Source organism: Stigmatopora nigra, chromosome 22 (assembly GCF_051989575.1).
Source record: "Stigmatopora nigra isolate UIUO_SnigA chromosome 22, RoL_Snig_1.1, whole genome shotgun sequence".
Classification (NCBI taxonomy): domain Eukaryota; kingdom Metazoa; phylum Chordata; class Actinopteri; order Syngnathiformes; family Syngnathidae; genus Stigmatopora; species Stigmatopora nigra.
In genome coordinates, this window is record NC_135529.1 from 8,620,526 (window position 1) to 8,633,086 (window position 12,561).

Below are 12,561 nucleotides of genomic sequence, written 5' to 3' on the forward strand. Positions count from 1 at the left end.
CGATGAAATATTAAAAACATAAGAAATGTTGAAAATATTTACAAATTTGCCTTCCATTTTTGAAATACCATTTTAAATCAATAAAACATTATTTTTGAATACTTTTTCAGCAAAAAACAAACTTTTAAGAGCAGCTAGCTATTTTTGACAACAACAGAATTTTACTTTTGTCTTCAAAACTGGTTTTATTTTGTGGTTCAAAAATATATTTTGCCTTTTAGGCTTTATAGTGTGCTCATATGTACGTTTTTTTATTTATTTTTAACTACTTGCGGAGTTGATTTCTTCAAGTTATTGGCTCACAATGTGCCCCAAGATATATACACTAGTACCTAAGTTGTTTTCTTTGTAAATTATTTATATGACATTGTTTGTTATGCTGCTTTCTTTTTTTTACTGTATCATGATACATTAATTTTTTATCATTATTACATTTTTTCCCTGCTACTCCTATAAAAATGTGGATTTAAAATAAAAAACAAACATACCAATACCTCAAATAATAACACACTTGAACACATTCGTGTATTTCTGAGAGGACCCAACCTTTCGACTCAGGCATTCTTACAGGTAAACCTTCATAATAATAATATAATAAAAGTGCTCTGTGTTTCAAGAGTTTGCATCAGAGAGATTCAAATCCTAAGGATAAGGACAGAACTTGAAGAACAAAAAAAAAAACATAAGTACGTACCTTATCTTTTTGCAATAACATAGAAAAACAGCAAAACTATGTGAATAAACAAATGTATAAAAGTGCCTTTGTTTTGCATTCCATAGAGTGTCAGGACTTTAAGTATATATGGCCACCTTTCTTTATGTACCGTATTTTCACGACTATAAGGCGCACTTAAAAGTCTTACATTTTCTCCAATATAGACAGTGAGCCTTATAATACAGTGCGCCTTATAATACAGTGAGCCTTATAATACAGTGCGCCTTATAATACAGTGAGCCTTATAATGCAATGCGCCTTATAATACAGTGCACCTTATATATGGAAAAAATGTCATTCATTGGAAGTGCGCCTTGTAATGCGGTGCGCCTTATAGTCGTGAAAATACGGTAGGTTTTTACAGTTTTTATTTCATCACACTGTTTTATGTCAAGTGTTGTAAGAATAAAGCATCTTTCAATTCTACAGAATGTTATTTTATTGGAGGTGAAAAATGGGATTTGACATTCTGAAACGGATTCACCACAAAACTTCCCCAAGAATGTTTTTTTAATGAAGAGAAAGAAGCGCATTCTCAATCCTCTCATTATGTTTGTCTCACATGGGGCCTATCACACTGCATAATTTTAGATAGACTATATTTCCAATTCCCTCTACACACTAGCAAAGTTTACTTGATGTAATTGAAACACTTAAAATAATCTATGAATGTTTAAAAAAAACTAGATAGCAATTCATTTATTGCTTGATGCTGGACTCTTAGATAGATATTTTCCACATGGACTCTTTTAATGACTAATGGTGGAAAAATGAGAGGTTACTGAAACAACTAACCGTTTTTTTGGCCTTGTATTAATTCACGATGACTACGTGTTTCGGAAGGACCAAAAACAACAACAAAATCTCAATAGCTAAAATGCAAAATGTCCAAAATCTGCGATATTGTGACTTTTATTTGGATTTTTGATTCTCAAACCACTTTCTCAAGGAACTATGTCCGACATGGGCAAACTACGGCCCGCGGGCCACATTCGGCCCATTAGGCTTTCTAGTCCGGCCCGCCAACATTGTCCAAATGTTTTTTTTTTTTTTTACTTTTTTGTTGGTTTTTTTTTTTTGTTTTCCCAAGATGGCGCCATCACGCGGAAACCAGTGGTAGTTGCTTTGTCCACTCTTATTTGTTTTTTTTTAGTTTTACAGCCCCTCTATCTTTTTTTTAAATTACATTTAAATATTTCTTAATACATTCCTTTTAACTTTACTTTGTACTTTATACTTTTTACTTTAGTGATGAGTATGTTAATACTATAGTCCTTTTTTTCTGTTTATGTTTCATATGTACTGTTAACGGATGCACTTTTTTACATGTATCCTATCTTGTGCTGACCCAGCCCATCAGTCAAATTTTTAAACTCAATGTGGCCCCCGGGCCTGAAAAGTTCGCCCACCCCCTGCACTATGTGGTTCTCCTTAATGTTTCTGCCATTTAAAAGTTTTTCCTTCCCACTGTGGCCAAATGCTTGCTCATGTGGGATTGACTAAGTTGTTCTAAATATGTAAGAAACATCATCCAAGACATGTTCCGTTCAAAAAAAAAAACTTAAACATAATTACTAGTTTGATTTGGCCTTGCAGAAATAATATTGACCGTTTCCTACAACACATAAAAATCTGTCTATTTTGTCAAAACCCCAAAAACACATTAACTTTGACAGTAAGTATTTAGCTTTGCATATTCTAAGGAAATATACACAAGCAATATTCAGCCCTTACAAACAGTTGCAGCTAAAAAAAGTGAAATAAGCATGCATGATGCAATTTTAAGGTCCTCGCTTGAGGCTGTTGCAGTTTACGGAAATGCGCCGGCCAAAGGGATTAGATTAAAGTCTATCGTGGAAAGTAATAGCGTGTCAGAATGCTGAGAGGAAACGCCTAATGGTCTACACTTGAATATTTTATGTCTTATTACTGCTTTTTCTGCTGAGGACAAGTATAGAGAAAGGCTGCATGTTTCATTCCAAAACGAGTTATTATATTAATGAGCAGAATGCCTGAGAAGTTATGGAGATTTACAGTTGCTTGTTGTGTTATTATGCTTTCTTCTTAAAAAGAGCAACTAGCATGAATTTACTATTCCTGTCATGGTATTGAGGTACAAGACAGGAAGCAAAAGAAATATGTATTTCTGTTTTCGGGATTATTCTCAGCAAAAGACAGTATCTTAGTAATAGAGAACAGTATTGTATAGTTTTATCTACAAGGGTTTCAGACCATTTTAGATTTAATATTTAGATTTTTTTTTTATAAATGGATTAAAAGAACTGGATTAAAAGCCCTGCATATTCAGTTTTTTATAAATCTAAAACAATGTTTATTTTAGCTCTTTTTATATTTATTTTCAGATTTTACAAAATGATTTTAGAACTAAAAATACAGAAATAATTGATGAAAAAATTACAATTATTGATTTAAAAGAGGAAAAATCAGGAAATTTAATATACATATATATATATATATATATATATATATATATATATATATATATATATATATATATATATATATATATATATATATATATATATATATATATATATATATATATATATATATATATATATATATATATATATATATATATATATATATACTCTTCATTTAAATTTGATCCTAAAACAGAAAGTCGGCACTCATGATTTACTTTCGCGGGCCACACAAAATGATGTGGCGGGCCAGATTTGGCCCCCCGGGCCGCCACTTTGACACCTGTGTACTCGTACATTGAAGAATTTAACCTTCAGTGCATACTTATGTAACCTAATCCACCCCTAATACCAACACCATCATGATACAAATTTACAAAATAATATGCACAAATACAGCCCAGAATTAACCTCATTTGCAGCAGATAAGCCAAATTGTGTATCCAAAATATAAAAAGAATACATCAAATTTAATATAACGTATTCACCTACCAGAGATGCAGATTTTATTTTACAATTTCTTGCTGTTAATAGTAAAATAACTGCTCTAAAAATGCAAAATGAAGTCTTGCCCAGTTTGAAACAAGCAAGCCAACAAATATGTTCAGTGGAAAATGAATTTTAAAATGACGTACATCCTTTTCCATAAATCAATCTTCTTCATGATGATTAAACCGTGAATAATCAATAATGACTTTTGCCTTGTGGCTGTTTCAGGGAGGTGAATTTTCAATGTGAAATGTATATTTGTATCCGATTTACTATTGAAGGCCATGGACAGATTACATTGACAAGGTAACAAATAAGAACTCCTTTTTTTTTAGCTACTAGCCTGTAAATAATTTTTCCATTCATTCCTTTTCAGTTCCACTTATCCTCATAAGTGTCGCGGGGGTGCTTGAGTCCACCTCAGCCCGGTCAGTCGGCGGGGGAACGCCTAGAACTGGTCGCCAACCAATCGCAATACATATTTATTCGATATACAGTGTTCCCTCGGTTATCGCGGTTAATGGGGACCGGGACCACCCGCGATAAGTTAATTTCCGTGAAGTAGGGATTCCCCTTCAAAAATGCTTAATTAGAATTTTATTCAGTTTTTTTTTAAATTTTATTATTATTTTTTTATTTAATTTTTAATTTTTTTAAAAAAATTCAACCCCCTGTATACAGTACACCATATATAATACGGGTAGTAAGAGTGAAATTCATGTTATAAAAAACTGTAAAATATGTTGTTTCAATGTAATATTTGTATTTTTTTCCCCCCAAAAATCTGCAAAGCTCGGAGTCCGCGGTAGCTGAACTGCGAAGTAGCGAGGGAACACTGTATTTAAATAAAAAAAGACCTTCCTGCAGTAATACTGATACTCATTCATGACTCACAATTGTGGCACGGCACCCTGTTTCAAAATCGCAGCTTGAAAAAGCACACTTTAGGCATCCAAATTCTAAGAAAGAAGCATTAAATCTGCATCTAGCCTCTTGCTTCTCTATAGATAAATGCAAATATGTGCCTCCAAGACAAAAATATATAAAACTGGCATTGATTTAGTCCCTTCATCATAGGAAACTGGATTATTTCTTCTAATTCTCTTTTGCCTGGAAATGCTTTGTCCCTCCAAGAGGCAATTTTAAGAGGAAGGACGATTTGAGAGGCAGGGAGAGGAGGATATCCTGTCCACTCTATACGACCTTTGGCATAGGATATCCTACTTAAAACAGCAAGCTGCCGCTCTTCAATGCCAAGGTCGTGGCTCTTCCCCCGCCTTCTCCTTCGTGGCAAGGATTTCTTTTGATAAAAAGTGCAAAAGCAGACTTCTGCAACACCTGCGTCATCTGGTGTCATTGTCCTTGTCCTTTAGTTAAAACTTTCCTTCGGGAGGTTATGCTATTCCATTTAGCTCCCAGTTGCTTCCATTTAGACTCCCCCTCATAGTAAATAGTCAGGGTCATCATATAATGAATGACAAAGGCAACAAGTAGAAAAGGGGCAGCTTTACTACTGCCCAATGAAGGAAAATTATCATTGACATATTTAGGTTTTACTGGTGGTAATCAGTATAAAATGATTCGAATTAATTCAATGTATTGTAACCAAATCCCAATATGCTTCATTATATACATCACATGTGTCAAAGTGGTGGCCCGGGGGCCAAATCTGGCCCGCTGCATCATTTTGTGTGGCCCGGGAAAGTAAATGATGAGTACTGACTTTCTGTTTTAGGATCAAATTCAAATAAAGAGTATAGATGTATATTAAATTTCCTGATTTGTCCCCCTTTTAAATCAATAATTCAATTTTTTAATCAATTTTTTTCAGTTTTTAGTTCAAAAATCATTTTGTAAAATCTAAAAAAATTTATTAAAAAAGCTAAAAGAAACATTGTTTTAGATCTATAAAAAACTGAATATTCGAGGCTTTTAATCCAGTTCCTTTGATCCATTTATAAAAAAATAAAATCTAAATATTAGATATAAAATGGTCCGGCCCACGTGAAATCGAGTTGACGTAAACGCGGCCCGGAAACCAACCTGATTCAAAAAACTACTTAAATATGATAATAATAATAATAGTAATTTGTATCTTACCTGATTGCACATTGCTTCCTTTGACTGATTTTGGCGTGGGCGGTGTGGGCGGCGTGGGATTGATTCCCATTTAGTTGTGGTGTAGTCCTTCTTTTTCGCCCAACATCAGCTGAGATAGGCTCCAGCACCCTGCAACAAAACAACTTCAAATTAAAAGAATAAAATGACAATGCGTTTTTGTGGGAATAATTGCTACACATTCTTCCAAAATGTTGGCAACAGTAAGTTAATTTATTCATAAAACTTTTCTATGAAAAAAAATGACTACAACACAAGAGATGAACATTTTAATTCCGTTCAACTAGCGATTTTTCACGCATGCAAAATTACGGCAACATACGACTGACAGACTGCTGTGTTGGATAATGAATCGCAAGTTAGCCCCAAGAATTTTGTGCCAGCCCCTTTTTTAGTGCCAGTCCCAAGCCTGATTAAATAGAAGGGTTGGATGCCGGTACGGCAGTCGTCCACAAACTTATGCCCAAGCGTCATCCATCACCATGAATGATGAAAAGCTAGAAAGGAGACTAAATCCATATAAGCCAAAACAAAATCTTTCTTCATCTGAATTTGTTTGATATCGACCCTGCAAACACAGCAGTAAGTAAATGTAATTATTGCCAGGCGAGTAAACTTTGTACAATTTACCCAAATGAAGAGTTGCCGAGCAGTCTTTAATTATGTGATTACTGCATGACATCATCAATGCAGGATAGTGTTGGGTTGGTTGGCCTGTCCGACTCGCACTTTTGAGATTAGGGGTTAAATACCCAGTGGGGCAGACCCTACTGTGAGGAATGTGTATGTTTTCCCTGTCTGTGTGGGTTTTCTATGGGTACTGCAGTTTCCCCTCACATTTTTAACTAGGTCTACAATGTCTTGTGTCTGTCTTGGTACTGAAAGCAAGAAATTTCCTGAATACGTGATGAAATAAAGTTCTAATCTAATCTAATATAATCCCAAAAACATGCATGGTAGGATGGTTGAACACTACATAAAGGGTGTCAGACTCGGGTTGGTTCGCGGGCCGCTTTAACGTCAAATTGATTTCATGTGGGCTGGACCATTTTAGATATAATATTTTGATATTTTTTAATTAAAGGATTAAAAGGCCTGAATATTTAGTTTTTATAGATCTAAAACAGTTTATTTTATCTTTTTTATATATTTTTAGATTTTACCAAATGATTTTTGAACTAAAAACACAGAAAAAATGGATTTAAAAATGACAATTATTGATTTAAAAGGGGAAAAAAAATCAGGAAATTTAATATACATCTTTACTCTTCGTTTTAATTTGATCCTAAAACAGAAAGTCAGCACTCATCATTTACTTTCCCGGGCCACACAAAATGATGCGGCGGGCCAGATTTGGCCCCCGGGCCGCCACTTTGACACCTGTGCTCTAAATCGCCTTTAAGTATGACATCGTTAATGATTTTAAGTATGAATGGACACAGACAAAACATACAACATTTTTTCCTTGGGAAGATTGCAATCCAAAATGGTACAACCTCGACTGGAGGGAATACCCCCACCAATTTTCAAATTTGCTGTTACATGATGTGATATTACCTGGTTAACAACCCACACAACAACACCTGGTGCAAGTTTTCCTTTTATCTTTATCCTCAGGCTATTGAGTAGATGTTGTTATTGTCTCACACTATAGACGTGTTTGTAAAATCCACATGTAATCACATTTAAGGGGATATCTATTTTTGTGTGTGTTTTTTTTTCAATTTTGCCTTGTCTTTTTAATGAAACATCAATGTTTCATTAGACCAGAGACCATTGTGACCCACAGCAATTGTTGTCTCGCCTCAACAAAGATATTTAGAGAAAACTATCACAATGAAACTTTTCACCTGTATCGTCTGGTAACAGATTTAAGATGAGATAGCAGATTTATCCCTCCACATTTTTGGGTTCTACTGCCGGGCATTTGTTCTTTGTGGTGTATTTAAAATGTAATCCTCTTAGATATGCAATGTGGCCGCAAACATAGATAATAAATATGCATGAGTAAACAATACACATTGCGCTGTATATTTACAACAGTCTCTTGGATTTGCAAGCAAATAATGACCAAATATGAGGGGGGAAAAATGACTGAGCCTATGAGCCAAGCTGCCATCACTGTAATAACAATAATAATAGAGTGAATGGACTTTTTGATACCTGCATATGCAAAAGAAAGATGTCCATTGCAGTACAGTGTTCCCTCGCTACTTCGCGCTTCAGCTATCGTGGACTCAGAGCTTCACAGATTTTTTTCAGGAAAAAATAAATAAAAAATTTAAAGATATTAAGTTAAAATTATAAATTACATCATTTTACAAGAGTTGGAAACAATATAATCAATAAGAATTAGTAATTGCATCAAAAAAAGGCCAAAGAAATGGTCAATAACATGGTGAGAGTTCAGGAATCGCATTGATAACGTCATGGCTGTTTACAGGCGCAAAAAACAATGTTCACAACTCCCAATAACGATGTTTCTTACGTCCGGTCCCCATTAACCGCTATAAGCGAGGGAACACTGTATACCCATCTGAAAACTGTAAATGTCAAAGTAAAATGGATAAATGTTTGAATTTTTGTAATGCCTTGATATACAGCTTTTGTCAGGAAACATAATTAACATATCTAGTGTATTACCATAATTAAAATATCCTTTGTTCAAAATGTATTCAGGAAAGGATCCGTATTTGGCTGACTTTGAAATATCGTAGAGGGATAATGGCAAAAGAATGAACAGAAAACAATGAGCTGTTAGATGAAGTGCTGCAGGCGACAGACTGCAACTTTAATGTGTCAGTGAGGTAACCAGCTTCGTTCACAGTGTCCCGCTGCTTGCAGGCTTGCTAGTGTGCTGCATGAATTCAAATCAGGGGTTGCTATCAGAATAATTGAGAAGTGGACAGTTATTGCTTGAATTAGCACCTCATAAGAAAATGGTCATCTTTTTATAATATTAGGAATGAGCTAGAACTATATTACTGCTGAGTAATGCTTAAAAATATGACTACAAAACACTGCATGTGTTACCATGTTCAGTTTTGGCTGTGTTCTTCCAATAGATTTTTTCAAAGGTTAAAAAATAGACTACAGTAATTCAATCCACTTTTTTGAAATGTCGATATTTGAAAAAGCTTGAAATGTCAGTATATTTATTTTTTATATTAATAAACAGTACTAGGAATTTGCATTTTAAAATGCTACAAAGAAAGTCCAAAATATTATTTAAATCCGCAAATTCATTAAATTGGCATTATTAATTTATTCCCCTTTTTTTAAAATGTCGATATTTGAAAAAACTTGAAATGTCAGTAAATATTTTTGTGATATTAATAAACAGTAATAGGTATTAGCATTTTAAAATGCTACAAAGAAAGTCCAAATTATTATTTAAATCCGCAAATTCTTTGAATTAGCATTATTAATTAATTCCCCTTTTTTAACAGGTTGATATTTGAAAAAGCTTGAAATGTCAGTTAATATTTCTTTATATTAATAAACATAAATAGGAATTTGCATTTTAAAATGCTAGAAAGAAAGTCCAAAATATTATTTAAATCCGCAAATTCATTTACTTAGCATTATTTTCCATATATAATCCTTTACTCTCCCCCTATAGTAGTCTTATGCGTCTAATTTTTAACTGTATAAAAAAATAAGCTTTTAATAAAGATGCTTGTGATTGGCTGGCAACCAATTCAGGGGTGTCCCCTGTCTACTGCTCATAGTTGGCTGGGATAGCCTTCAACACCCCTGCGGCCCTTGTTAGGATAAACGTAACGGGAAAAAAATGGATGTATAAACTGTACATTATGAAATAAGCCAAGGAGCAAGGTTTTTGTTGAGATCACAAAACATCACATCCTCTTGAAGAATTTCAGGAAGCTACGCCTGACAAAGAACAGAGCACAAAGAGTCATGGCCGAGACTGGAAAGGGAGGAGGGGATATAATAACCAAGGCGGGAAGGAAGAAGATCCACGGACGTATGGCCAGATGAAGATGAAGTCTCCCCAGTGATGGAGGATGTTGTGAATATGGCAAGGAAACTGGCATACAAATCAAAAATTGTGAACGCTATGGAAATTTACAAGACAACTCCAGGCATTATCAAGGGGAATAAGGAATTGCTGCTTGTAGAATGATGCTTGCACTACTTGCTGTCGATCAGAAAGTCTCCAACATACAACAGGGCCTGTAATGGCTACTAATTTTTACTTTCTCTGCGATTAATCAATCACCAGGTTTTGGAAATAGCGTGTTTCACCCATCAACTACTCTATCTTTACGTTGCTTACCACTGCTATGAGAATTTTAGGACTGTCCTCTGATGTTGAATTCTGTCTTCAATAACATGCATCAAAACAAGTTGTAAGAATCCTCAAAATATTTCTTAAGATATACATATATAATATACATATATAATTAGAACAGATCGTTTTGAGTTGGTTATTTCTTTAGTATATCTATGTGTATAAATGTTTGATTTTAAAATGGTCATTAAAGTTCAGTGCTTTCATAATTAAATATTTTTCCACTTTTTTTGCAAATGAATATCGGTTATCGACCTCTTCTAGCAACAAAAAATCGGTATCACTTCTGAAAAACCCATATCGATTGATCTCTAGTCACATCTATATTTTTAACGATCAATGAAGTTCAGTGCTTTCATAATTAAAGTATTTTTACACTTTTATTGAAAATGAATATTGCTCCAAATATCAGTTATCGACCTCTTCTAGCTACTAAAAATCGGAATCGCTCCCGGAAAACCCATATCGATTGATCTCCAGTCACAATCATTTTTTTCAAATGAAACCAGCACCTAAAAAGCCCAAATCATCACAGGTGTATAGGAATATGAGCATATAACACTTGAACAGCTTTTCTATCCATTAACCATGTCAGTTACTCTGCCACTCAACCTGAATCAACTCCAATGATGTGATGCTCTTTCACATGCTGTGTATACTGATAGTTCCAGTCCAATCCACATTGTCAAATGTGTCATTTGTTGATGGCAATAGAAGCAAAAAAGCCTTTTCCAATGGATCTATTTTGCTGAAAATATTTCCACACTTGGATAAAGGTAAATAAATCACAGTTTTCATTGCAATGGAAGTATGGAACATATTTTTTAGGCCCGTTTTGACATTAAAAAAGTGGCAGTGATACCACCTAAAGTTATGAACTTTAAATAAAACTGCCAAAGAATAAAGTACTATATTTAAATTATCGGGTATTAGAGTAGCTTTTTTACTTCGTTTGAAGCTACTGATTTAAAAATTTAATGTGCTTCTTTTCAAAAAGTATTTTTATTTGTATAATCTTGACAAGCAAACTTGCTCCCTGCTGTACTTTTAGCCAAGTAGACTGAAAATATGTAATTATTCACCACTGAGTCGTTTACACTAATCTCTTGATAGGCTTTTAAATTTGCTCCTTTTTACCTTGCCTTTGCTTAAGTATCAGAGTGACCAGTGGGCAGGAATTGCCTCCCCTCCTGTGTATGCTGCTTAGAATAAATAAACATGGGAAACAACCAGTCCCAGATCCCTGTAATTGGGTCACGATTGCACATACACACACAAGCCCACATTGTGATGCGGACTACATCATGTCGTGAATTTGTTCTGTAAGAACTGCAGCTGTTACGACAGGATGTCTGCAGAGAGAATGGCAGACTCAAGCCCCCAGTTAGCCGCAGTGTAGGAGTTAGGGGTTGGGCAAAGAACAATAGGCTTCATTCACCGACACTTCTTACACCTCAGTCAAGAACGTGCTTTGTACTTACTATAGAAAACAGGGGATTTTTTAGGGGGGTCTTTCTCGAAGCGAACACTGTTCATAATGCTATCATTTTAAATTACCGTATTTTCATTACTATAAGGCGCACCCTCAATGAATGACATTTTCCATATATAAGGCGCACTGTATTGTAAGGTGCACTGTATTATAAGACGCACTGGCTATTTTGGAGAAAATTTAAGACTTAAGTGCGCCTTATAGTCCTGAAAATACGGTAATTGCTATTGACTTCCAGGTATGAAGCTCTCACTACTTTACAGTCACCTATAGAGCCAGCCATTGTTGATGTTTTGGATTTTTTTGCATAAAATCTTGGCGTGGGGGAGGAGCTATATGATGGAAGATTTGGTAAACTAAGATGGCATCTGCATATTTAACAGTATTGTTTTTTTAATATCCGTTTTTACAAACAAGACACGACAAGTGTTAATTGTTTCTACTTGACCTGAACAGGTCATAGCTAAGATTTTTTTTTTGTCATGTGTAAGGTAATTGGCTTGCTGTATTTTGTGTGAGTTGGAAACAATAGGGGTTGGTGAGTTGAAGAGTGTGTGAGAATGTCGGAGCTTCCAAAAAGATTTTTCGAATTAGAATATAGAAGAATCAGCTTTGGCTTCTTACCAAATTCCCAAAACAAGCGTGGTAAGCTGATCAACTTCTCCAAATTGTGCTTTGGGTTGAGTTTGTGTGCAAATGGTTTTTCTTCTGCCTGATTGGCTGGCAACCGATTCAAGGTGTCCTCGGGCCTATTGCCCATAGTTGGCTGGGATAGACTCCATCTTAAATTTTAGGCAGGGGTATTTTTTTTTAATCTGGTCAGAAACCAAGGACAAATATAGTAAAAAAAATAGTTAAATGAGAACAACAAGCAAAATAGGAACTTGTAAATGTAGCATTTACAGTTTTTGGCGATAAATGTACCGTTAAAAATGGCTTTTGGGGTTCAGAGAGAAACGAAAACACTATTTTCACGACTATAAGGTGC

The 12,561-nt window shown here is 34.6% G+C and overlaps 1 protein-coding gene across 2 annotated transcripts in view; it reads right to left on the minus strand.

Moving 5' to 3' along the window:
- Window positions 1–12,561, minus strand: part of LOC144215582 (semaphorin-4C-like) — a 221,232-nt gene that overhangs the window by 117,793 nt on the left and 90,878 nt on the right. For both annotated transcript variants that reach the window (XM_077744620.1, XM_077744619.1), the window contains exon 4: window positions 5,749–5,877. The gene's annotated coding sequence lies outside the window, so the exon portion shown is untranslated. The remainder of the gene's footprint in view (window positions 1–5,748; window positions 5,878–12,561) is intronic.